Source organism: Dipodomys ordii, unplaced genomic scaffold (genome assembly GCF_000151885.1).
Source record: "Dipodomys ordii isolate 6190 unplaced genomic scaffold, Dord_2.0 Scaffold149, whole genome shotgun sequence".
In the NCBI taxonomy this organism is placed as follows: Eukaryota; Metazoa; Chordata; class Mammalia; order Rodentia; family Heteromyidae; genus Dipodomys; species Dipodomys ordii.
In genome coordinates, this window is record NW_012267365.1 from 2,139,885 (window position 1) to 2,154,840 (window position 14,956).

The following is a 14,956-nucleotide window of genomic DNA, read 5'->3' on the forward strand; positions in this document are numbered from 1 at the left end:
CCTAAGCCTAAGCCTAACCCTAACCCTTACACTCACCCGCACCCTAACCCTAATCCTAACCCGAACCCTAACCCTAACCCTAAACCTCAACCTAACCCTCACACTATCCCTCACCCTAACACTAACTCCAACCCTAACCCTCCACCTAACTCCCCTAATCCTAACTCTAAACCTAAATCTCACCCTCACCCTAACCCTAATCCTAACCCTCACCCTAAACCTCACCCTAACCCTAACACTAATCCTCACCTACACCCTCCCCCTCCCCCTCACAGTAACTCTAACCCTAAACCTAACAATAACACTAAAACTAACCCTAAACCTAACCTAACACTAACCCTAATCCTAACCCTCAACCTCATCTTAACCCTAATCCTAAAACTAACCCTCACCCTAACCCTAACACTCCCCCTCATCGTAACCTCATCCTAACCCTCAATGTAACCCTAAACCTAACCCAAAACCTCACCCTAACACTAACCCTAAACCTCACCCTCATGCTAATACTAACCCTAATCCTAACCCTCACCCTAACTATAACCATAACCATCACCCTAACCCTTACCCTAACCCTCAACCTAACTCTAACCCTCACGCTCACGCTCACCATAAGCCTAACCCTAAACCTCACCCTAACCCTAAACTTAACCCGAACACTAACACTCACCCTAACCCTAACCCTAACACTCACCCTAACCCTAACCCTCACCCTCATCCTCACCCTCAGCCTAACCAGAAGCTGAAATGTAACCCTAACCCTAACCCTCACACTCACCCTAACCCTTAACCTAATCCTCATCCTAACCCTAATTCTAACCCTCAGCCTCACCCTAAACCCCACCCCAACCCTAATTCTAACACTAACCATAACCCTAACCCTCACCCTCAGCTTCACCCTAACCCTAACTCTAACCCTAAACCTCACACTCACCCTTACCCTAAACCTAACCCTAACCTTAAACCTCACCCTAACCCTAACCCTAAACCTCATCCTGTGTGCAACAATCGCAAAGCTCCTCAGGTGCAATTGTGCAGCAATCCAAACTGCGTACCCTTGACAATCTTTACGGGGGTAGAAGAAATCACGGAGGATTTACAAGATGTTCACCTGGGACACCCAGAAACCTACCAGCAGAAAATTCTGGAATTGTTCCTAAGAAGCCTGGAAAGCAGTGAAACGCTCCTATGTTGCAATAACTCAGAACCTCATTCTGAGTGTTCTCGGCAGAGGTCATTTGGCTGAACACAACCTTGGACTAATTAGAATCTGATATAGCCAGTGCCGTCCATAGGCCTGCATGGACAGTGGTCGCGTTCCAAACAACTGAGGTCTGGTTCTCCAAACTTTCACAGCGTGCCATACGTAGATGTTCAACTTACTCCCCCGGTTGAGTAGAGTGCGGTCGTCAAAGCTGGAATCAGTAGAACCCAGGTGAAAAGAACGGGAAGCACACATACAAAGTCAGCTGGCAGTGTCCTACGGGGACAAGCCTATCTGGCTGCCACGCCTGAATGTTTGCAACCGGGGCAGAGCTCTGCAGGCGCAATTGTTCAGCAATGCAAACTGAGTACCCTTGCCAAACTTCACAGGGGTAGTAGAAACCCGGAGGATTTACAAGGAGATGTTCACCCGGGACAACCAGAGGCCTGCCGGGAGCAAGATTCTGAATTTCTTCCTAAGAAGCCTGGAAAGCAGAGATTTGCTCCTATGTTGAAAAAGTCAGAACCTCATTATGGGTGTTCCGGGCTAAGGTCATTTAGTGAACACAACCATGGACTAATTAGAGCCTGATATCGCCAGTGCCATCCATAAGCCTAGATATACAGAGGTCGCGTTTAAAAGAACTGTCATCTGGGTCTCCAAACTTTCACAGAGTGCCATAAGTAAAGGTTCCACTTACTCCACAGGTGAGTAGAGTGTATCCATTAAAGCTGGAGTCAGTAGCACTCAGGTGAGAAGAATGGGAAACAGATATACCCAGTCAGTTGTCAGTGTCCTACTGGGACAAGCCTATCTGGCTGCTTGTCTTGAATGTTTGCAAATGCAGCAGAGTTCTGCAGGTGAAATTGTGCAGCAATGCAATCTGCGTACCCTGGCCAGTCTTCACAGTGTAGAAGAAACCACGGAGGATTTACAAGGAGATGTTCACCCGTGACACCGGGAGACCTGCTGGCAGAAAATTTCTGGAATTCTTGCTAAGAAGCCTGGAAAGCAGTGAAAAGCCCCTATGTTGCAATAACTCAGAACCTCATTCTAAGTGTTCCCGGCAGAGGTCATTCGGCTGAACACAACCGTGGACTAATTAGAGCCAGATGTAGGCAGTGCCGTCCATAGTGCTGGATGGACAGTGGTCACGTGGCAAACAACTGAGCTCAGTTCTCCAAAGTTTCACAGAGTGCCAAAAGTAGAGGTTCCAATTACTCCTCAGGTTGAGTATAGTGTAGCCGTCAAAGCTGGAATCAGTAGCACTCAGGTGAGAAGAACGGGAGGCAGATACAAACAGTCAGCTTGCAATGTGCTACAGGACAAGCCTATCTGGCTGCCACGCCTGAATGTTTGCAATTGCGGCAGAGCTCTGCATGCGCAATTGTGCAGCAATGCAAACTGCGTACCCATGTCAATCTTCACGGGGTAGAAGAAAAAACAGAGGATTTAAAAGGAGATATTCACATGGGACACCCGGAGGTCTGCTGGCAGCAAGATTCTGGAATTCTTCCTAGGAAGTCTGGAAAGCAGTAAAACTCTCCTATGTTGCAATAAATCAGAACCTCATTCTGAGTGTTCCTGTCAGAGGTCATTCGGCTGAACACAACCGTGGGCTAATTAGAGGCTGATATAGCTAGTGGGGTCCGTAGGCCTGGATGGAGTGTGGTCGCGTGCCAAGCAACTGAGCTCTTGTTCTCCAAACTTTCACAAAGTGCTATAAGTAGAGGTTCACCTTACTCCTCAGGTTGAGTAGAGTGTAGCCGTCAAAGCTGGAATCAGTAGCACTCAGGTGAGAAGAACGGGAAGCAGATGTAACTAGTCATCTGGCAATGTCCTACGGGGTCATGCCTACTTGCGTGCCAAGCCTGAATGTTTGCAACGGCGGCAGAACTCTGCAGACGCAATTGTGCAGCAATGCAAACTGCGTACCATTGCCAAACTTCATGGGGTAGAAAAAACCAAGGAGGATTTACAAGGAGATGTGCATGCTGGACACTCAATGGCCTGCTGACAGCCAGCTTCTGTAATACTTCCTAGGAAGCCTGGAAAGCAGTGAAACGCTCCTATGTTGCAATAACTCAGAATCTCATTCTGAGCGTTGCTGGCAGAGGACATTCGGCTGAAAACAACTGTGGGCTAATTAGAGCCTAATATAACCAGTGCCGTTTATAGGCCTGGATGGACAGTGGTCACGTGCTAAACAACTGAGTTCTGGTTCTCCAAACTTTCACAGAGTTCCATAAGTAGAGGTTCAACTTACTCCGCACGTTGAGTGGAGTGTAGCCGTCAAAGCTGGAATCAGTAGCACTCAGGTGAGAAGAACGGGGAGCAGATATACCCAGTCAGCTGGCAGTGTCCTATGGGGAAAAGCCTATTTGGCTGCCATGCCTGAATGTTTGCAACCATGGCAGAGCTCTGCAGGTGCAATTGTGAGCCATGCATACAACGTACCCTTGCCAAACTTCACGGGGTAGAAGAAACCATGGAGGATTTATAAGGAGGTGTACACCCGGGAAAACCGGAGGCCTGCCAGCAGCAAAATTCTGGAATTCTTCCTAAGAAGCCTGGAAAGCAGTGAAACGCTATTTTGTTGCAATATCTCAGAAACTCATTCTGAGTGTTCCCGGCTGAGGTCAATCGGCTGAACACAACTGTGGACTAATTCGTGCCTGATATATCCAGTTCTATCCATAGGCCTGGATGGACATTGGTCACGTGCCAAACAACTGAGTTCTGGTTCTCCAAACATTCACTGAGTGCCATCAGTAGAGGTTCAAATTACTCCTCATGTTGTGTAGAGTGTACCCGTCAAAGCTGGATTCAGTTGCACTCAGGTGTGTATAACGGGAAGCAGATATACACAGAGAGGTGGCAGTGTCCTATGGCGAAATGCCTATCTGGAGGCCATGCCTGAATGTTTGCAACCGTGGCAGAGCCCTGCAGGTGCAATTGTGCAGCCATGAAAACTGCGTACCCTTGCCAAACTTCACGGTGGTAGAAGAAACCACGGGGGAGTTACAAGGAGATGTTCACCCGGGACACCCGGAGGCCTGCCGGCAGCAAGATTCTGGAATTCTTCCGAAGAAGCCTGGAAAGCAGCGAAGCGCTTCTATGTTGCAATAAATCAGAACCTCATTCTGAGTGTTCCCGGCCGAGGTCATTTGGCTGAAGACAACCGTGGACTAATTAGAGCCTGATATAGCCAGTGCGGTCCATAGGTCTGGATGGACAGTGGTCACGTGCCTAACAACTGAGTTCTGGTTCTCCAAACTTTCACAGAGTGCCATAAGTAGAGGTTCAACTTACTCCTCAGGTTGAGTAGAGTATACCTGTCAAAGCTGGAATCAGTAGCACTCAAGTGAGAAGAGCGGGAAGCAGATATACCCAGTCAGCTGGCAGTGTTCTACGGGGTCCAGCCTATATGGCTACCACACCTGAATGTTTGCAACAGCTGCAGAGTTCTTCAGGCCCAATCGTTCAGGAATGCAAATTGCATACTCTTGCCAAACTTTATGAGGGTAGAAGAAACCATGCAGGATTTACAAGGAGAGGTTCACCTGGGACACTGGGAGGCCTGCCCGAAGCAAGATTCTGGAATTTTTCTTAAGAAGCCTGGAAAGCAGTGAAACGCTACTATGTTGCAATAACTCAGAACCTCATTCTGAGTGTTCCCGGCAGAGGTCATTCGGCTGAACACAACTGTGGACTAATTAGACCCTGATATAGCCAGTGCCATCCATAGGTTTGGAAGGACAGTGGTTTCGTGCCAAACAAGTGAGGTCTGGTTTTCCAAACTTTCACAGAGTGCCATAAGTAGAGGTTCAACTTACTCCTCAGGGTTATTAGAGTGTAGCGGTCAAAGCTGGAATCAGTAGCAGTCAGGTGAGAAAAACGGGAAGCAGATAAACACAGTCAGCTGGCAGTGTCTTACCGGGACAAGCCATTCTGGCTGCCACGCCAGAATGATTGCAATTGGGGCAGAGCTCTGCAAGGGCAATTGTGCAGCAATGCAAACAGCATAACTGGCCAAACTTCACGGGGATAGAAGAAACCACGGAGAAGGTACAAGTACATGTTTACACAGGACACCCGGAGGACTGCCGGCAGCAAGCTTCTGGAATTCTTTAAGAAGCATGAATAGCAGTGAGACACTCCTATGTTGCAATAACTCAGAACCTCATTCTTAGTGTTCCCGGCTGAGGTCATTCGCCTGAACACAACCCTGGACTAATTAGAGCTTGATATAGCCAGTGCCGTCCATAGGCTTGGATGGAGAGTGGTCACGTGCCAAACAAGTGAGATCTGGTTCTCCAAACTTTCACAGAGAGGCATAAGTAGAGGTTTAACTTACTCCTCAGGTGGAGTAGAGTGTAGCTGTCAAAGCTGGAATCACTAGCACTCAGGTGAGAAGACCGGGAAGCAGATATACCCAGTCAGCTGGCAGTGTCCTATAGGGACAAGCTTATCTGGCTGCCATGCCTGAATGTTTGCAACCGCGGCAGAGCTCTGGAGGCACAATTGTGCAGCAATGCAAACTCCATAGCTTTGCCAAACTTCACTGGGGTAGAAGAAACCACGGAGGATTTAAAAGGAGATGTTCACCTGGGAAACCCCAAGGCCTACCAGAAGCAAGATTCTGGAATTCTTCCGAAGAAGCCTGGAAAGCAGTGAAACACTCCTATGTTGCAATAACTCAGATCCTGGTTCCGAGGGTTCCCGGTAGAGGTCATTCGGCTGAACACAACCTTGGACTAATTATAGCCTGATACAGCAAGTGCCGTCCATAGGCCTGGATCGACAGTGGTCACATGCCAAACAACTGAGATCTGGTTCTGCTAACTTTCACAGAGTACCATAAGTAGAGGTTCACCTTACTCCTCAGGTTGAGTAGAGTGTAGCCTTCAAAGCTGGAATCAGTAACACTCAGGTGACAAGAATGGGAAGTATATATACCCAGTCAGCTGACAGTATCCTACGGGTACAAGCCTATCTGGCAGCCATGCCTGAATGGTTGCAACACCGGCAGAGCTCTGCAGGTACAATTGTGCAGCAATGCAAACTGCGTACCCTGGCCAAACTTCACGGGTGTACAAGAAACCACGGGGGATTTACAAGGAGATCTTCTCCCAGGACACCCATAGCCCTGTCGGCAACAAGATTCTGGAATTCTTCCTAAGAAGCCTGGAAAGCAATGAAATGCTCCTATGTTGCAAAAACTCAGAACCACATTCTCAGTGTTCCCGGCCAAGGTCATTTGGCTGAACACAAGCATGGACTAATTAGAGCCTGATAGGGCAAGTGCCATCCATAGGCCTGGATGGACAGTGGTAGCCTCCCAAACAACTGAGGTCTGGTTCTCCAAAGTTTCACAGAGTGCCAAAAGTAGAGGTTCCAATTACTCCTCAGGTTGAGTATAGTGTAGCCGTCAAAGCTGGAATCAGTAGCACTCAGTTGAGAAGAAGAGGAAGCAGATATACCCAGTCAGATGGCAGTGTCCTATGGGGACAAGCCTATCAGGCTGTCACGCCTGAATGTTTGCAACCTAGGCAGAGCTCTGCAGTTGTAATTGTAAGGCAATGCAAACTGGGTAGCCTTGCCAAACTTCACCGGGTTAGAAGAAACCACGGAGGATTTACAAAGAGATGTTCACCCAGGACACCTGGAGGCCTACCAGCAGCAAGATTCTGGAATTCTTCCGAAGAAGCCTGGAAAGCAGTGAAATGCTCCAATGTTGCAATAACTCAGAAACTCATTCTGAGTGTTCCCGGCAGAGGTCATTCTGCTGAACACAACCATGGACTAATTAGAGCCTGGTATAACCAGTGCCGTCCATAGGCCTGGATGGACAGGGGTCACGTGCCAAACAACTGATGTCATGTTCTCCAAACTTTCACAGAGTGCCATAAGTAGAGGTTCAACTTACTCCTCAGGTTGAGTGGAGTATAGCTGTCAAACCTAGAATATGTAGGACTCAGGTGAGAAGAATGGGAAGCAGATAAATCCTGTCAGTGGGTAGTGTCCTATGGAGAAAAACTTATCTGGCTGCCACACCTGAATGTTTGCAACCGAGGATGAGCTCTGCAGGCGCAATTGTGCAGCAATGCAAACTGTGTACCCTTGCCAAACTTCTCGGCGGTAGAAGAAACTACAGAGGATATACAAGATGTTCACACGGACCACCAGGAGGCCTGCCCGCAGCAACATTCTGGAATTCTTCCAAAGAACCCTGGAAAGCAGTGAAGCGATCCACTGTTGCAATAACTCAGAACCTCATTCTGAGTGTTCCCGGCAGAGGTCATTCAGCTGAACACAACCGTGGGGGTAATTAGAGTATGATATCGTCAGTGTGGTCCTTAGGCCTGGATGGACACAGGTCACATGCCAAACAACTGAGGTCTGGTTATCCAAACCTTCACAGAGTGCCATAAGTGGAGGTTCAACTTACTCCTCAGTTTAAGTACCTGTCAAAGCTGGAATCAGTAGCACTCAGGTGAGAAGAACGTGAAGCAGATATACCCAGTCAGATGGCAGTGTCCTACGTGGACAAGCTTATCTGGCAGCCATGCCTGAATGTTTGCAACTGCAGCAGAGCTCTGCAGGCGCAATTATGCAGAAATGCAAAGGGCATACCCTTGCCATACTTCACAGGGGTAGAAGAAACTACAGAGGATTTACAAGGAGTTGTTCACCCAGTATACCCCGAGGCCTGCTGGGAACAAGATTCTGGGATTCTTCCAAAGAAGCCTGGAAAGCAGTGAAACACTCCTATATTACAATAACTCAGAACCTCATTCTAAGTGTTCCTGACAGAGGTCATTCGGATGAACACATCCGTGGACTAATTAGAACCTGATATATCCAGTGCCATCCATAGGCCAGGATGGAGAGTGGTTGTGTACCAAACAACTGAGGTGTGGTACTTGAAAATTTCACAGAGTAATATTAGTAGAGGTTCAACTTACTCCTCAGTTTGAGTAGAGTGTAGCCGCAAATCTGGAATCTGAAGCACACATTTGAGAAGAATGTAACTTAGATAAACCCAGTCAGCTGACAGTGTCCTATGGGGACAACACTATCTGGCTGCCCCGCCTGAATGTTTACAATTGCGGCAGAGCTCTGCAGGCACAATTATGCAGCAATGCAAACTTCGTACCCTTGCCAAACTTCCCGGGGTAGAAGAAACCATGGAGGATTGACAAAGAGATGTTCACTCGGGACACCCGGAGGCCTGCCGGTTGCAAGATTCTGGATTTCTTCCTAAGAAGCCAGGAAAGCAGTGAAATGTACCTATGTTGCAATAACTCAGAACCTCATTCTGAGCGTTACCGGCAGAGATCATTCGGCTGAACACAACCATGGACTAATTAGAGCCTGATATAGCCAGTGCCTTCCATAGGCCTGGAAGGACAGTGGTCCCATGTCAAACAACTGAGTTCTGGTTCTCCAAACTTTCACAGAGTGCCGTAAGTAGGGGTTCAATTACTCCTCAAGAGTAGTACACTGTAGCCGTCAAAGCTGGAATCAGTAGCACTCAGGTGAGAAGAATGGGAAGCAGATATACCCAGTCAGCGGGCAGTGTCCTAGGGGGACAAGCCTACCTGGATGCCACGCCTGAATATTTTCAACTGAGGTAGAGCTCTGCAGGTGCAATTGTGCAGCAATGCAAAATGCGTACCCTTGCTAAACCTCATGGGTGTAGAAGCAACTACCAAAGATTTACAAGGAGATGTTCACCAGGGACACCTGGAGTCCTGCCGGCAACAAGATTCTGGACTTCTTACTAAGAAGCCTGGAAAGAAGTGAAACGATCCTATGTTGCAATAACTCAGAACGTCATTCTGAGTGTTCCCGGCAGAGGTCATTCGGCTGAAAACAACCGTGGACTAATTAGAGCGTGATATAACCAGGGCTGTCCATAGACCTGGATGGACACTTGTCACGGGCCAAACAACTGAGGTCTGGTTCTCCAAACTTTCACAGAGTGCCATAAGTAGAGGTTCAACTTACTCCTCAGTTTGAGTAGAGTGTAGCAGTCTAAACTGGCATCAGTAGCACTCAGGTGAGAAGAGCGGGAAGCAGATATACCCAGTCAGCTGGCAGTGTCCTATGGGAACAAGCCTGTCTGGCTGCCACGCCTGAATGTTTGCAACCATAGCATAGCTCTGAAGGCACAATTGTGCCGCAATGCAAACGACGTACCCATGCCAAACTTCATAGGGGTACAAGAAACCATGGAGGATTTACAAAGAGATGTTCACCAGGAACACCCGGAGGCCTACTGGCAGTAAGATTCTGCAATTCTTCCTAAGAAGTCTGGAAAGCAGTGAAACATTCCTGTATTGCAATAACTCAGAAACTCATTCTGAGTCTTCCCGGCAGATGTCATTGGGCTGAATACCACCATTGTCAAATTAGAGTCTGCTATATCCAGTGCCGTACATAGGCCTGGATGGACAGTTGTTGCGTGGCAAACAACTGAGGTCTGGTTCTCCAAACTTTCACAGAGTGCAATAAGTAGAGGTTTAACTTACTCCTCAGGTTGATTAGAGTGAAGCCCTCAAAGCTGGAATCAGTAGCACTCAGGTGAGAAGAACGGGAAGCAGATATACCCAGTCAGCTGGCAGTATCCTAGGGGACAAGCCTATCTGGCCGCCACGCCTGAATGTTTGCAACCGATGCAGAGCTCTGCTGGCGCAATTGTGCAGCAATGCAAACTGCATACCCTTTCCAAACTTCACTGGGGTAGAATAAACCACGGAGGATTTACAAGGAGATGTTGACCCGGGACACCTGGAGGCCTGCTGGCAATAGGTGAGTAGAACGGAAAGCAGATATACCCAGTCAGCTGGCAGTGTCCTACGGGGACAAGCCTAACTGGCTGCAATGCCTGAATGTTTGCAATTTAGGCAGAGGTCTGCAGGCGCAATTGTGCTGCATTGCAAATTGCATACCCTTGCCAATCTTCTCAGGGGTAGAAGAAACCACGGAGGATTTACAAGGAGATGTTCACCCTGGACACCCGGAGGCCTGCCTTCAGCAAGCTTCTGGAATTCTTCCTAATAAGCCTGGAAAGCAGTGAAACGTTCCTATGTTGCAATAATTCAGAACCTCATTCTGAGTTTTTCCGGCAGAGGTCATTCATGTGAAGATAACCATGGACTAATTAGAGCCTGATATAGCCAGTGACGTCCATAGGCCTTGATGGACAGTGGTCGCGTGAAAAACAACTGAGGTCAGGTTCTCCAAACTTTCACAGAGTGCCATAAGTAGAGGTTCAACTTACTCCTCAGGTTGAGAAGAGTGTAGCCGTCAAAACTGGAATCAGTAGCACTCAGGTGAGAAGAACGGCAAGCAGTTGTACCCAGTCAGCTGGCAGTGTCCTAAGGGGACAAGCCTATCTGGCTGCCACGCATGAATGTTCACAAATGCGCCAGAGCTCTGCAGGCACAATTGTGCAGCAATGCAAACTGCGTACCCTTGCCAAACGTCCCGGGGTAGAAGAAACCATGGAATGTTGACAATGAGATGTTCACTCGGGACAACCAGAGGCCTGCCGGCAGCAAGATTCTGGACTTCTTCCTAAGAAGCCTGGAAAGCAGTGAAACTTTTCTATGTTGCAATAACTCAGAAACTCCTTCTAAGTGTTCTCGGCAGAGGTCATTCTGATGAACACATCCGTGGACTAATAAGAGCCTGATAAATCCAGTGCTGTCCATAGGCCAGAATGGACAGTGGTCTCATGCCAAACAACAGAGGTCTGTTTCTCCAAACTTTCACAGAGTGCCATAAGTAGAGGTTCAATTACTCCTCAAGTGTAGTAGAGTGTAGTCGTCAAAGCTGGAATCAGTAGCACTCAGGTGAGAAGAACGGGAAGCAGATATACCCAGTCAGCGGGCAGTGTCCTAGGGGGACAAGCCTACCTGGCTGGCACTTCTCAATATTTGCAACTGCGGCAGAGCTCTGCAGGCACAATTGTGCAGCAATGCAAACTGCATACCCTTGCTAAACCTCAAGGGGGTAGAAGAAACCACGGAAGATTTACAAGGAGATGTTCACCAGGGACACCCGGAGTCCTGCCAGCAGCAAGATTCTGGAAAGCAGTGAAACGCTCCTATGTTGCAATAACTCAGAACTTCATTCTGAGTGTTCCCGGTAGAGGTCATTCGGCTCAAAACAACCGTGGACTAATTAGAGCCTGATATAGCCAGTGCCGTCCATAGGCCTGGATGGACAGAGGTCACGTGCCATACAACTGAGGTGTGGTTCTCCAAAATTTCACAGTGTCATAAGTAAAGGGTGAACTTACTCCTCAGGTTGTGTAGACTGTAGCCATCAAAGCTGGAATCAGTAGAAATAAGGTGTGAAGAATGGGAAGTAGATATACCCAGTCAGCTGGTAGTGTCCTACGCGGACAAGCCTATCTGGCTGCCATGCCTGAATGTTTGCAACCGAGGCAGAGCTCTGTTGGCGTAATTATGTAGCAATGCAACCTGCGTACCCTTGTCAAACTTCAAGAAGAAACCACGGAGGAGTTACAAGGTGATGTTCACCCTGGACACCCGTAGGCCTGCTGGCAGCAAGATTCTGGAATTCTTCCTAAGAAGCCTGGAAAACTGTGAAACACTCCTATGCTGCAATATGTCAGAACCTCATTCTGAGTGTTCCTGGCAGAGGTCATTCAGCTGAACACAACCTTGGACTAATTAGAGTCTGATATAGCCAGTGCCCAGCACAGGCCTGGATTGACAGTGGTCGCTTGCCAAACAACTGAGGTCTGGTTCTCCAAACTTTCAGAGAGTGCCATCAGTATACGTTCAACTTACTCCTCAGGTAGAGTAGAGTGTAGCTGTCAAAGTTGGAATCAGTAGCACTCAGGTGAGAAGAATGTCAAGCAGATATACCCAGTCAGATGGCAGTGTCCTAGCAGGAAAAGCCTACCTGACTGCCACCCCTGAATGTTTGCAACCATGGCAGAGCTCTGCAGGCACAATTGTGCAGCAATGCAAACTGTGTACCCTGGCCAAGCTTCAAGAAGAAACCACGGAGGAGTTACACGGAGATGTTCACCCGGGATACATGGAGGACTGGCTGCAACAAGAATCTGGATTTTTTCCTAAGAAGCCTGGAAAGCAGTGAAATGCTCCTATGTTGCAATAACTCAGAACCTCATTCTAAGTGTACCAGGCAGAGGTCATACGGCAGAACACAACCATGGACTAATTTGAGCCTGATATAACCAGTGCCGTCTGTAGGCCTGGTTGGACAGTGGTTGTGTGCCAAACAACTGAGGTCTGGTTCTCCAAACTTTCACAGAGTGCCATAAGTAGAGGTTCAACTTACTCCTCAGGTTGAGTAGAGTGTAGGTGTCAAAGCTGGAATCACTAGCACTCAGGTGACAAGAACGGGAAGCAGATATACCTAGTCAGCTGGCAGTGTTCTAGGGGGACAAGCCTACCTGGCTACCAAGCCTGAATATTTGCAACCGCGGCAGAGCTTTGCAGGCGCAATTGTGCAGCAATGCAAACTTTGTACCATTGCCAAACTTCACAGGGGTAGAAGAAACCACGGAGGACTTACAAGGAGATGTTCACAGGGACACCTGGAGGACTGCCGGCTGCAAGATTCTGGAATTCTTCCTAAGAAGCCTGGAAAGCAGTGAAACGCTCCTATGTTGCAATAACTCAGAACCTCATTCTGAGTGTTCTCGGCAGAGGTCATTTGGCTGAACACAACCTTGGACTAATTAGAATCTGATATAGCCAGTGTCATCAATAGGCCTGGATGGACAGTGGTTGCGTTCCAAACAACTGAGGTCTGGTTCTCCAAACTTTCACAGCGTGCCATACGTAGATGTTCAACTTACTCCGCAGGTTGAGTAGAGTGTAGTCGTCAAAGCTGGAATCAGTAGCACTAAGGTAAGAAGAACAGGAAGCAGATATACACAGTCAGCCAGCAGTGTCCTTTAGGAGAAGCCTATCTGGCTGCAATGCCTGAATGTTTGCAACCGCGGCAGAGCTCTGCAGGTGCAATTGTGCAGCAAGGCAAACTGCTTACCCTTGCCAATCTTCACGGGGGTAGAAGAAACCACGGAGGATTTACAAGATGTTCACCTGAGACACCCGGAGACCTGCCGGCAGCAAATTCTGGTATTCTTCCTAAGAAGCCTGGAAAGCAGTGAAACGCTCCTATGTTGCAATAACTCAGAACCTCATTCAGAGTGTTCTCGGCAGAGGTCATTTGACTGAACACAACCGTGGACGAATTAGAGCCTGATATAGCCAGTGCCATCCATAGGCCTGGATGGACACTGGTCGCGTTCCAAACAACTGAGGTCTGGTTCTCCAAACTTTCACAGAGTGCCATAAGTAGAGGTTCAACTTACTCCTTAGGTTGAGTACAGGGTAGCTGTCAAAGCTGGAATCAGTAGCACCCATGTGAAAAGAACGGGAAGCAGAAATACCCAGTCAGCTGGCAGTGTCCTATGGGGACAAGCCTATCTGGCTGCCACGCCTGAATATTTGCAACCGGGGCAGAGCTCTGCAGGCACAATTGTTCAGCAATGCAAACTGAGTACCCTTGCCAAACTTCACAGGGGTAGTAGAAAGCACGGAGGATTTAAAAGGAGATATTCACCCAGGACACCCAGAGGCCTGCCGGCAGGAAGATTGTGTAATTCTTCCTAAGAAGCCTGGAAAGCAGTGAAATGCCCCTATGTTGCAAGAACTCAGAACATTATTCTGAGTGTTCCTGGCAGAGGTCATTCGGCTGAAAACAACCATGGACTAATTAGAGCCTGATATCGCCAGTGCCGTCCATAGGCCTGAATGGACCCTGGATCGTGGCAAGCAACTGAGGTCTGGTTCTCCAAACTTGCACAGAATGGGATAAATAGAGAAACAACTTACTCATCAGGTTGAGTAGAGTGCAGCCTTCTTAGCTGCAATCAGTAGCACTCAGGTGAGAAGAACGGGAAGCAGATATACCCAGTCAGCTGGCAGTGTCCTTCTTGTAGAAGCCTATCTGCCTGCCACGCCTGAATGTTTACAACCACAGCAGAGCTCTGCAGGTGCAATTGTGCAACAATGCAAACTGGGTACCCTTGCCATACTTCACAGGGGTAGAAGAAACCACCGAGGATTAACAAGGAGATGTTCACCTGGGATCCCCAGAGGGCTGACAACCGTAAGATTTTGGAATTCTTCCTAAGAAGCCTGGAAAGCAGTGAAACACTCCTATGTTGCAATAACTCAGAACCTCATCCTGAGTGTTCCCGGCAGAGGTCATTTGGCTGAACACAACCGGGGAGTATTTAGAGCCTGATATAGCCAGTGCCGTCCATAGGCCTGGATGGACAATGGTCGTGTGCTAAACAACTGAGATCTGGTTCTCCAAACTGTCACAGAGTGCCATAAGTAGAGGTTCAACTTACTCCTCAGGTTGAGTAGAGTGCAGCCTTCAAAGCTGGAATCAGTAGCACTCAGTTGAGAAGAACGGAAAACAGATATACCCAGTAGCTGGCAGTATCCTACGGGGACAAGCCTATCTGGCTGCTTGTCTTGAATGTTTGCAAATGCAGCAGAGTTCTGGAGGTGCAATTGTGCAGCAATGCAATCTGCATACCCTGGCCAGTCTTCTCGGTGTAGAAGAAACCACGGAAGATTTACAAGGAGATGTTCACCCGTGACACCGGGAGACCTGCTGGCAGAAATTTTCTGGAATTCTTGCTAAGAAGCCTGGAAAGCAGTGAAA